The sequence below is a fragment of the Lepisma saccharinum genome, chromosome 11, assembly GCF_977018435.1.
Source record: "Lepisma saccharinum chromosome 11, izLepSacc3.1, whole genome shotgun sequence".
Taxonomy (NCBI): Eukaryota; Metazoa; Arthropoda; class Insecta; order Zygentoma; family Lepismatidae; genus Lepisma; species Lepisma saccharinum.
In genome coordinates this window covers 29,818,217-29,831,781 of record NC_139239.1, presented here as the reverse complement: position 1 = coordinate 29,831,781, position 13,565 = coordinate 29,818,217, and positions in this window count along the sequence as shown.

Sequence of the window (13,565 nt, the reverse complement as noted above, 5' to 3'; positions counted from 1 at the left end):
ATTGATTTGTTTTACTTTGCTTTTCTGTCACTTTTGGCTAATTGCGAAGATGGGAATGAGTGATGATATAATGAAATTAATGAATGGACATTCATAAACATCTATGTCCAGGCCGGGATTCGAACCCAATACCCCTGGCGTCGTATCGCGATATGCTAACCACTGCACTATAGGGGCCGGCGCGACATTATTTAATAACACTCACGGAACCCAAACTATTGTACAACTATCGAGCATAATGGCTGTATTACAAAGCGCGCTACGACGCCAGGGTTCTTGGGTTCGAATCCCGGCCCGGGCATACGTGTTTGTAAGTTTCCCCTTCATCAATTTCATCATATCACCACCCACCCTCATCTTCGCGATTAGCCAAAAGTGGCAGAAAAGCGAAGTAAAATAAATCGAATCAATCAATCAATAAGTGATGTATTGAATCCTCTCACAATTGTTCTTCGTGGCGTACGAGTATAATTATCTTACAACGCAACTACTACTATAGGGGGTACTTATGGACACTTTTCAAAATATACCTTATATAGGATAAAAATCACTAAAAACATAAAGAGAAATATGCAAAATCAGGGCAAAAAGTATTAAAAAACAATTTAAAAATTCTGCTATATTTTTGTCACTTTCTAGAGCAGGACAAAAATTGCCAATAAACGTAAGGTAAAAACCCAAAATCAGGGCAAAAAGTGTTAAGAAAACAAGGTAAAAATTCTGCTATATTTTTGTTATTTTGTAGAGAATTTTTATTTTTGTAGGAAACCGAAATATAAATGGCGTTGTTTATTATTGTATATTATCTGATTCCTTTTTGATATTATTATGAAACTTACACATACAGCCATTTGTTACACATATCCGATAAAAAAGTAATTAATTATGCCTACATTTGCAACAAGAGCATTCTTGTCCATTATATTTTATATAGTGTCTGACTGATTTATTACAATTACACTCCACACGTGAATTACATTGTGTTCATCAATCCACACACATCCACTAGTAATCTTATAAAATAAGTAAAAAAGTAAACAAAAATGCTATTTATATAAACTAAACAATTATTTAATAACCATAAGGAATCGTGTCAATAACACCATCTTGTTCTGGTAAGATCACACGTTTATCGTATTCCAATTTAAATTTCTTTTTAAAAATTATTAGAATTCCACTCAAAAAGTGCAAAACATCCCCTCTATTTGGCTTCAATCTCTCTCTATATTATCCAGCAACCACCTTTTCACAGCAGCTTCTGACGTTTATAGTCAGGTGCCTATCGGGCGGTATACCAGCACGATCATGATGGGTCTTATTTCATACCCCAGATTTTTAATTCGGCTTTACTGGATGTCTGCTTTAAGAGAGAGAAGAGCAAAGAGATGTTGTAGAAATAAAGACGTCGTCCGAACTGTTTTCATCGAGACCCGTTACTTATAGACTATGCGCACTCGTCTACAAGTCGACAATCTTTTTTACACACAGAGCAGTATTTCTACCAGAAAAATTCGAAATCTTCTATATATACCTACAAAATCTCTACATCATGCATACGTGAGAGATAAAAATAAAATATTAAATAATTCATTCCCGATAGATTAATTATTAAAAATATTATAGCAATTTAATGTATAAAAATCCACTAAAACCTTAAAGCAAAATTAATGTAAAATAGATACTCAAATAAAATTAACAGAACAAAATAATTATTGAAATGGAGTTTTTTTCCAGAAGAGGGGAATTATTAAAAAAAAGAAATGCTGCCATCTATTGGATGTTTGGATAACTATTTGCATTTGCTTTGTTGCTGTGTAGATGGTTGCATAACAAAAATGGGCAGGTGTAGAATCAACATCAATTCAATTGTTTGAAACAAGGGATTTTTTTATCTTGGTTCCTATTATATATTTTGGCAATCTGACTTCAGATTTGGGTAGCCCACCCATGTATTGCGGGTTGCATAACTTACAGGGGCAATACGGGTTGCATAACTTTCAGGGGCAAAAACCAATTTTTATTATTTTCTCGCTTACCAATTAAGATATTTGAAAAATTCAAAATAAAAAAATTAATAAACTTTTCCGTAGAATATAATGGGAGTATCAGCTTTTAAAAATCTCAAATGTGTGACCCGATTTTAAACAATTTATCTTTAATTTTCTCAACAAGATTTTTAATATATTCATCATTCATATCCCCATTAAGAGTTAATAGGATTTCTAACTCATTTTTAACATTCTTGATCAGCATAATTATATTTTTATAATCTGTTTTTTTTTAATTCAAATTAAATTTAGTGCTTAATCCAGTGATAATTGCTGAAATGGTTGTAAAACTAGTACTGATAATTGTATATGTGGTTAGCGGTATTAAAACATTTACACATCCTGTTGCAGCTGATAAAGCTATGGATAGAGTGATTAAACAATAATAGAAATATTTTAGAGCCTTATATCGTCTCTTTTTCTTATTTAACATCATCTCATATTGACTTATTAATGATTCTAATAATTGAATCAACTTTTCTCTGGGTATATTATCTGGTATTTCCATTTATCTATTTAATATTCCTCCCCATCAGAATATAAATAATTGTCTGATCTGGAACATTAGCACCGCCTAAACAATTTTCTCATCTAATTTTTTTCAGTGATTCGTTGATTTTTGATATCATACGATAAAACGTTGTAGCTCAACATTATGATATAGCACAGAGTTTTATCAGCCACATCCTCTTCGAAATCAAGAACGAGATGCAAACTAGTCTTTTGTTTATCTACAACTTTCATTCGTTTAGTCGAGTCTATAACATACATGGGTCTCTTTTCGATGAATTCTTCAAATGTGTAATATGAGTCATCATTTACACCATCAAGTCTTCTAATCTCTGTGTACGCATGATACATTTTTAAAAATTTTCCTTTTGAAATGTCTAAATTCTTTAGAGATGAAGAAAATATTTCGTCTCTTCCGTTTTCTAGGTAAGCAGATTTTAATTTACAGTGATCGAAATATGCTGAATAATTTTTCTGGTTAGTATTATTTCTATCTGTTTGAAATACTATTATAACCCACTCTGGAGTGTCAGATATACCAGCTGTAAAAGAATTTGTTAAATCTATATCTGTAAACTTTCCACTTATAGACTTTCTAACTGTTTTACTTTTCATAAAGCTGATAGGAAAATCTTGCTTGATTAGATCATTCTTTAATTTTATATCAACTAATGGGTCATATTTTACTACAGGCATTCTGATAACCATACTTTGAATTACTATCTTTCCAGGTTTTCCATCTTCCCAGACATGGACAGCCATATCATCATTGTTATTTCTTTTAAACGTAATTTTCAACCCTCCTTTATATAATACATCCTGAAATCCACTAAAAAACCCACCAAGAAGTCTTAGTTTGAATAATACCTCTTTTGGTTTGTTTGCATTTTTAAGTTGCCCATCTGTTTCAAATCCACACATTTTATATGTTCTTGCTTCTGCTTGAGAAAGAAAGCATGTTCCTAAAGCTGTAGAAGTAATACCTGGATAATCAATTCTGTCAACAAGATACTCACATTTTTCAATTAATATTTGAGACCAAAGATGACAGAAGAAATTGTCAACTATCATAACCTTATCGTTATCACTGTATTCTGTGCCATCCTCTCTAACAAGTGATTTGTATTGCATGTATACATCAGCGTTCCAAGGATGTATAAACCCATCACCTGAGTCTATTTCATAAGTAACGTCTTTATTCGGTGAATTTAAGTCACCTTTAGTCTCTTGTGTTGGTGGATATTCTTGAAAACTATACTTGATGATATTATTTTCCATTTATGATAAATAAAATTTATATTTTTTCTAAAAATCTAATGCTATTCGCAAACCTTTAGAATTATAGTAACAAGACTATCTCCAAAATGAATTGTATCATCATTTTCATCTAAAATAGACACTTTTATATAATCAAATTCCATATGTTGAAGTGGAAAAAATAGTGGATATGTTGGTTCGTGAATAATAGATTCTTTAAACTCTGCGTTAGTTTTAAATGATGCAATGATATCTGATTTTTTATGTCTGTAATCATCATGTTTTAACATCATTCCCTTTGCTAAATTACAATGAATATTGATTGTATCGAATGGATGAAATTTTGGAATCTTACTTCCAATATAATCTTTATTAGGTTCCAGTTCTATATCGAATCCAAGTACCTCACCAATAGAACCAGCATTGTCAAGAGTCAATTTGAATGGTGAATTTATCTCAACTCGGTTAGTAACATCATTGCCTTTTATTGATATATTTTGTGAACTGAATGGCGATTGTGAGTTGATGTATTCTTCAAGTGCGGTTATACTATATTGACCGGGTGGAATAACCAATTCTTTTGTAACGTCATAACACAGTGTATTATTGTGTTTTGTTATATTAGGAGTGAGATATGTAGTATAAAAACCAATCATTGCTACTTTTAAATTGTCATTAGTGATAGCATGGCTCAAGGTTTTTTGTAAGATGGAGTTTCGTTCAGACAATTTGAATACGTATGTCGTTACATTATGAATTGTACCGTGTATTACATTCATTTAGTAAGATTATTTTTTCTTAAATTTAAGGTTTCCGGTTGTAATAGTTTTTCCAAATATGTCTATTGGCATTTAATAATGATAAAATATTTTTAATCTTGTAACCCCCGTCATACATTTTTAAAAATGTAACACACAAATGACCACACGTAACTTCATCAAAACCTTGTACTCTATCGTTATTATATTTGATATTGTTATTGTTGTTGTTGTTAAGCTGATCGTTTTGATCTTTGATCTTATTAAGATATATTACTAATTTTTTTGGAGGAACGCCCCCAAATGAGTCAAATACAAAACTTTCAGCACGAACTTTAATATAACATATCCAGTGAGTACCTATATTTTTAGACACATCAAGATTAACAACACCACATTCATAATTGTTAGGTTTACTCGGCAATTCATCTATCATGTAAACGCCTCTGAAGCCTTTAATACCACTACACAATTTTATGATATCATAGTTACTTAGAGGCGTAATCCTATCAAGTTTTTTGTTATAGTTGTTTTACGTTTATATTTGCGCTTACGTACACCTGTACCCGATTTTGTTTCCATTGCTAAATTATGTTTTTTTGTTTCCTCTAACTCTGCATCATTTTTCTGTTTATTATGAACAGCACTTGTAATAGCAGCAGCTCCTCCTGCCAATGAACCAGCAGCAGCAAGTGCGGCAAACAATGTGGCAAGAGTAAATATGAAGCCGCCTTTGTGAATTTTTATTCCGCTACCAACTTTTAGTTTTTTAAGGTTATTAACTGCTTTCATGTATGATGATAATGTAATACCACTCCTTTTGGGAGTTGCCAAAGTTACACCACCACTCCCTAATTTGGTTGGACCTAAAAGTTTTCGTAATTCAGAAACACTATATAGTAGTAGAGGTAATGTGAAAATAGTACCGCCATTTTGTATTTTAATACCACTACCATTTTTTATATTTTTAAGAAATTGTTCAGTGATCAGTAAATCTGACATCATTTATTATGCAAAGAAATTATATCATATTGGCATTCCCCACCCCCAAGCAACTTTCCTATTCATTACAACAGCGGTTCCTAAAGAGGTCAATTTTTCACCAATTGAAGCATCTTTGCTAAATAATCTACCATAAGCCTTATGTTCCAACTCTTTATCAGCCTTATGTCGACTTTCTAAATCTTGGTTATCTCTATAAACAATATCGTGTTCTTTACAAGCTGAGTCTAATGGATTGATTCCGTGATCACCACGTGCTAGTCTCTCTTCTAACTTTGTACCTGGGCCGCAATACTGAAAACCTGGAACATGCAATTCAAATGGTAGTTTGTTAATTATATTGTTAACGAACCCTGCTCCTTTTTTATCCCAAAATCGAGGAGGTAGTATGCTAATTATTTTTATTAAGTGACCTATATTTTTAGGATTCTGTAAAATGAAATTAGTTAGCGTATCGCAAAACATTTTCAAGATGCTAGCTTTCTCATTATAAAAGTTATCGTTACCTGCCTCTTCTTCTCCCATTATAACAAGCAGTCTGTCTACTAGTTTTCTAACATCATTCATCCAAACACATTCTTTAGGCAAGCCTGTGTATTTGCGCAATCCACTTCCGCTACTGGATTTTTTCATTCTCATATCCCATATGGGTTTAATAAATGTAATATATTTCTTTGATCTACTTGATTTACTATGTTTAGTATTAGGATCGTTATTCTGATAAATTACATCTGATTCAAATAATATGTTTTCGTAATTTTTGGCGTCTTCTTGTGTTACAAGATCATTTGGAATATCATTTATTGTTAACAAAGCCATTAGTCCTTCAGTTGCTTTATATTTTGTACCTTTAATAATAAGATTATCGTTGTCAAAAGTGACTTCAGCATCACCAATGTAATTCTTACCATCATTACCACCAACTATCCCAAATGACTTATCGTTTCTAGTGTTTAGGTATTTGGAAACAATCGGGCCTAATGACATTGTAGTATAATTAGTTAACGCCTTAATGCGTGTTTTTGTTGGTGTTTGTACAAGCTTCGCTTCTGCAAGCTTCGCTTCTGCATGCTTCGCATCTGTTACTGGAACAAGTGATGTGTTATCAACAACTTTCTCAATTTTATCTCCAAGGTGATTAATAGCATCAATAATGGGTTGATCTTGTTTTTTGTATTTGTTATATATTCCTGTTTTGGATCTTTTGATACTTTTAAATTCTTCAATTAATTGATCTCGTAATTGCAATAGTTTATGCGCTTCTGCAACATTCGCTTCTGCAACAGATACTGGTTCTGCAAGCTTTGCTTCTGCAAGCTTCGCTTCGGAAACAGATGGTTTCATTTATTAAGAATAATTTTCAGTTCGATATAAAATATTTTGTGCTATTAAATGACGGACTGGGATATCAAAACCATTATACCTAGATCATCTTTGAATCGAAAAAATGGTGAATATTTACCAAATGATGATTATATGAGATGTATTGTAGTTGGTCCATCGAAATGTGGCAAAACGACTCTAATGCTAGATAACTTTTTGTTGTCCCCAGGGTGGTTGGATAAAAGGAACAGACATGTTTACATATACTCAAAAAGTTTAAATCAACCAGAGTACGTGTATTTACAGAATCTGTTTAAAAAAGTTGAACAAGTATTAGGCGAAGATATATGTACATTCCGTAATAGCAATGAAAACGTAGTGTCGCTTGATGATTGTAAAAGCAATTCTATAGTCATTTTTGATGATTTTATACAGGAGAACCAAGATAATGTGAGAGACTATTACACGCGTGGGAGACATAAACAGATTGATGTGTTTTATCTAGGGCAGACGTATAGTAAGATACCAAAACAGTTAATTAGGGACAATGCTAATTTTCTTTGCATATTTAAGCAGGACGAAACCAATTTAAAACATATACACAAAGACTTTGTTGGAGGTGACTTTAGCTTTCAGGAATTTAGCTCTCTGTGTAGTGATTGTTGGAATCAGGATTATGGTTTTATTACCATAGATCCCACATGCAAACGAGATGATGGGAAATACAGAAATAAAATTAAAGATTTTATCAGAATGTAAATGTATTATAACGTTGGAAATTATACAATGCAACACAATATTTCTGATATAAATGGGAGTTGATATTTATGGAAACACATCAAAGAATGTTTGTATCAATAGACTTAAGAAAGATTTTGAGAGATTTAAGGATATGGTGTTAAACGATCATGTGTTGACTGATCTTGTGAATACAAAAATAACAAATTCAATTAATGAAATAATAAATACAAAAGTTACAAATGAGTTTCAAAATTCAATTGATCAAAAAATTAATACAAAGTGGTATGATTATTATTTTGAGTTTATAAATTCAATTAATGAAACGAATACAAAAATTTCAAATGTAAATTTCGATCTCCATAATTTAATATTGCGAAATACAAAAATTAATAAAATAAATTTAATTGGTAAGTTAAAAGGTGATAAACCAGGTATATTTAAATTTACTCACGGTACTACCCAATTTAAGTTTCCATATAAGGGATCATTATTACACTTTGAATCTGATAATGATGCTCATATTCATACTTTTATAAATTCAAATATAATTGAAAATTTTCCATATCAATTTGAAAAGGGTGATATTTTACATTTTGAACCACATAGGCTAGCAGAAATGGAAGAGCATACCGTTGTTTATATTGTTCTTCATACAATGATGGAGTAATATTAGTGTTTTTATTATAATTGAATAATTTCAATACGCAATTTCTTTGCATAATTGAATAATTTCAATACGCAATTTTTTTGCATAATAAATGATCACATCATATTGCGTTAAATGCAAAAACAAAACTAACAGCATTAATTCTGTTACTAAGAAATCTAAAAATGGAAAGTCTTATACTCTATCAAAGTGTACTATATGTGGATCCAAAAAATCTACTTTTAAAAAAACTTAGGTGAGAGGGAACAGATCATTGATGAGAGGGAACAGATTATTGGTGAGAGGGAACAGATCATTGATGAGCTACATAAGCCAGCTAGAAAAAATTACCCTACAAGAAAAGTTTTAACTTATGGAATGGACGATGTTTGGCAAGCTGATTTAGTTGAAATGGACTCTGGCAATCTTAAAGGAATTTCTAAAATCAACAAAGGGTGCAAATACATGATAACCATTATAGACGTCTTTTCTAAATATGCTTGGGCTATTTCTTTAAAAAATAAAACTGGATAGCACGTCACCGACGCGTTCGAACACATATTGAATGAGCGAAAACCAAATAATATTCAAACCGATAAAGGCAAAGAGTTCTACAACAAGAACTTTAAGGAGCTCATGAATAAATACAACATAAATCATTATTCTACTTATACAAACATCAAAGCATCCGTTGTTGAAAGATTCAATAGAACGCTTAAAGAAAAAATGTGGAAACAGTTCTCCATACAAGGCAATTATAAATGGATAGACATATTACCAAAATTAGTGCACGACTACAATCATACAGTACATAGCACTATCAAACTGAAACCTGTTGAGGTCAGCTTAAAGAACCAAGAGATGATCTACAACAGCGTGTATCGTAATAAAGTAGCAAGAAGTTATCCCAAGTATAAAATTGGTGATCATGTACGTGTTAGTAAGATAAAAAGCATATTCGAGAAAGGATACACAGCCAACTGGTCTACTGAGATATTTACAATTGAAAAAGTATTCAAAAGCGATCCACCATATTATCATCTCAAGGACTCTAAAGGCGAACAAATCATCGGCACATTTTATGAACAAGAACTACAGAAAACAAAACACCCCGATGTATACTTGGTTGAGAAAATATTACGTAAAAAAGGAAATATGGTCTATGTTAAATGGCTTGGTTTTGATAGTTCACACAACAGTTGGGTTCCTAAAAAAAATGTTGTTGTTTAAATTTGGTTGTCTATACATTGAAGTAAGGGTACAGTATTAATATAAGATAAAATTTTACCCTATTAAATGGAGGTAGCAAAAGATATTTCCAGAAAGTGTTCTTACTGTAAAACTGTTAAATCTATTAATGAGTTTGTCAAAAATAAGAAAATGAAATATGGTCATGGATATGCATGTTATGTCTGTCAAAAATTAGTTAATATGAAAAAGCTTGAAAAAGTATATTGTGAACCAAGTAATAGATATATTACTAAAATGCATTTCAAAAGTCACACTAAAACAAAAATACATGAATTATTAGTAAATAATAATTATATCAAATTTAATACATCTTGTGTAGTCACGGTATGTTAAAGTTTTTCATTGCTAATTTTTTTTTAATAATAAATGAGTACTGAAAATAATATAGTGCAACACAATACTTCTAATATAAATAATACTATGGATCTAGATAATATAAAAACCAAGCGTGATCTAATATACATTGCTAAGCAGCATGGTATCAAAGGGTATAACAGATGGACAACAATAAACGGATTAAGAAAGTACATAAGAAGACAACTAACACAAGAGGCTTCCACTCATGCTGTTGATAATATAAAAGTTAGACGTAATTTAGTTAAGTTTGCTAAAGAGCATAATATAACTGGATGCAACAAATATAAAACAATCGAGGAACTAAGGGATTATATAAAACATATGCTGGATTTACAACAATTTGCAAGACGTAATATAGAATTTCCACAACCAGTTGACTTGTTAGATATTACCAAGGGTATAAATAATTTAAAACAATTTGCTAGAGATAATGGAATTACTGGATATAGCAAATATAAAAAAGAAAGTGACCTTCGGTTCTACATAAGAACTCAACTAGAGAAATTGCCATTTACAGATATTGCCAACAGTGATGATCTATTTACACCAAGTTCTCAAACTGATAATGAGTATAACAACATATTTAACATATCACGCCCATTAGATGATACTTTGGAGGCAAACCAATCCACTGTTGATGTTGAGGATATATTTAATATCTCTCCAATTGATATTGATGCATCCAATGATAACTTTGTAGCTATTGAAGAATCTGTTAGACACCTTACAGTTTTTTCGGATGCTCGCTATAGAGTGGAATTTATAGTTGACAACAATAATATAGATTTCTTTGCATTACATGATATTATTAATCAAATTATTGAAAGAAGAAAAGTAGGTGTTGAGTTTAGAGAAGGCGTAGATAGAATAAACTTTGTTATTAAAAATCCAAGGCTTCATTGTAAAGCTTTCTCTACAGGTTTTAGTACAACAATCAACCATGGTGCTCTGGTAAACCATTTTAACGAAATAATGGAACAATATGATGAGATTGCTTTAGAAGATACAAGATTCTATATTCAAATAGTTAAAATGCCAACTGGTGGAAGGCTTAGAAAAATAATAAACTTAGCTGAAGATGTTAGAACAAAACAGAGCATACTGCAAATAAAAAATCCAAACGACAACCTGTGTGGACCAAGAGCTGTTATTGCAGCATTGACATACAAGACAAACATTATACTTGACAGAGAACTAAGTAATAATGATATCACTTATATACGAAAAGGGCGAACTCTACAAAAGGATTTAGCAATAGAACTATGCAACAAAGTTAGACACGATCCTGGTGCGCCGTTTGATCTAAGTTCTTTTAGAAAAGTTGAACGCTATCTTAAAAACGTGTGTATAAAAATTGTCTGTGCCGAAAACTTTAACACCATTATATACAAAGGAATAGGTGAACGAGATATAACTATATATTTATACAAAGTTAAAAATCATTTTCACGTGATTACTAAAATGAGTGCGTTTTTAGGAATGTCGAATTTCTGTGATCGATGTGAAACACCTTATAAGCATAAAAATCATAAATGCAAAGCATTATGTGTAACATGTTGCGGTCCTACTCATCTTGGTAACAAATCTGCCAAATACTGCAAAGATTGCAATAGATATTGCTACAACGAAGAGTGTTTTAGGCAGCACAAAAAAAAGGTATGTCAAATAGTTTACAAATGTTTACAATGTAATAAAATATGTAAAAGAAATGAAGAGCATAAATGTGGATACGAAATTTGTGTAAATTGTAAAAAAGAAGTTGAAACAAAAACTCATCTGTGTTACATGCAGTGGCAAAAAGGAAAGGGTGGAAAATGTATAAGAAAATTAAATGATGACTGTTACGTAGAAGGATGTCAAAATTGTTCACCAAATAATGTACATATAGTAACTAAATATACCAAAAAAGAAATAAAAGAACTTGCATGTGATTATATACAAAAAAACTATTTTCCTGATTTTGATTACGATGAAGAAGTTGTGGATCGTTATGTTGAATCTTTAAAGAAAACTAAAGTAGATGGATATATGTACAAATGTAAAGAATGTAAAAACTACACAACCTTAAAGGTTCCACTTTCAAAAGTGAAAACATGTGATACTTGTAAAAAAAAAATACATTACAAAAACCTACATGCACATATACAAAAAAATATATAACAATTGATTTCGAGGCTAACCAAGAAACTGGAGAACACAAACCCAATTATGTGGTTGCTGAGTATGCTTTTGGAAGTGGACAAAAGATTCATTTCAAAGATAGCGATGAATTTTGTAAGTGGTTAATATCTAAAGATCATCGTGGTTATACAGTTATAGCGCACAACGCTAGATCATATGATTGGTATTTTGTTATGAACTACTGTATGCGAAATGGATACAAACCGTTCACAATTTATAAAGGTTGCCAAATCATGTCCATGATTCTTAGTAATGCAAATATGCGATTCATAGATAGCTACAACTTTATCTCACAACCATTGAGTACATTCCCAGAAACATTTGAATTAGCCGAGTTACAAAAAAGATACTTTCCTCACTTCTTCAACACAACAGAAAACCAGACGTATATGGGACCAATACCGAATATTGAATATTATGGAGAGAGCACTATGAAAAAATGCAGTAAATGCAACCCAGCTGCGACTTGTAAACATTGGCATACAAAAAATCACTTTTTGCAGTGGCATGTTGAACGAGCTGAAGAGAATTACATATTTGACTTTCAAAAAGAAATGAGTGGGTATTGTGAGTCAGATGTAGACATACTTACTCAAGCAGTTATAAAACTTAGACAAACATTTTTAGATACGTGTAACATCGATCCATTTCAATATATAACAATCTCAAGTGTGGCAATGGCTGAGTTTAGATACCATCATATAAAACCCGATACCATAGCTGTATTAAAAGATAGCAACCATGAAACGTATAGTAAAAAATCTATATCATGGTTAAAAACATTAGGTAATAATGTAAAACACGCTTTAAACGGTGGGGAAGAAGCTATACTAGGACGGAAGGTTGATGGCTTTGATAAAACAACGAACACAGTTTATCAGTTCCATGGGTGCTTCTGGCATGGTTGTCCCAACTGTTACAAAAATAATATAATTAACAACAAAAAGCAAAAAAGCATGGGTGACCTTCATGAAAAAACAAAACGGTTTACTCAGCAATTAAAAAATAAAAAGTACAATGTTATAGAAATGTGGGAGTGTGATTGGGAACCTACATACAAAAAACATAAACGCGAAATAAAAGATATAGTAACACCACTATCCACTAGAGAGGCTTATTTCGGTGGACGAACAAATGCAAGTAAATTACACGTTCGTGGAAAAAAGTTAAAATATATAGATATTTGTAGTTTGTATCCAACAGTTATGTTCTATGACAAGTTTCCTGTTGGTCATCCAGTAAAAATATTACATCCTCAAAATTTCAACCCGAATTGGTTTGGATTAATTAAATGCAAGATACAACCACCAAGAAAATTGTATCATCCTGTACTACCTATTAAAGAAGAAAAACTGATATTTCCATTATGTGGTAAATGCGTTTATTCTAAAAGTCGTAAGTGTAATCACACAGACATTGAACGTAGATTTAATGGAACATGGAGTACACCAGAAATTAATAAAGCAATTGAAATGGGGTACAAAATAACAA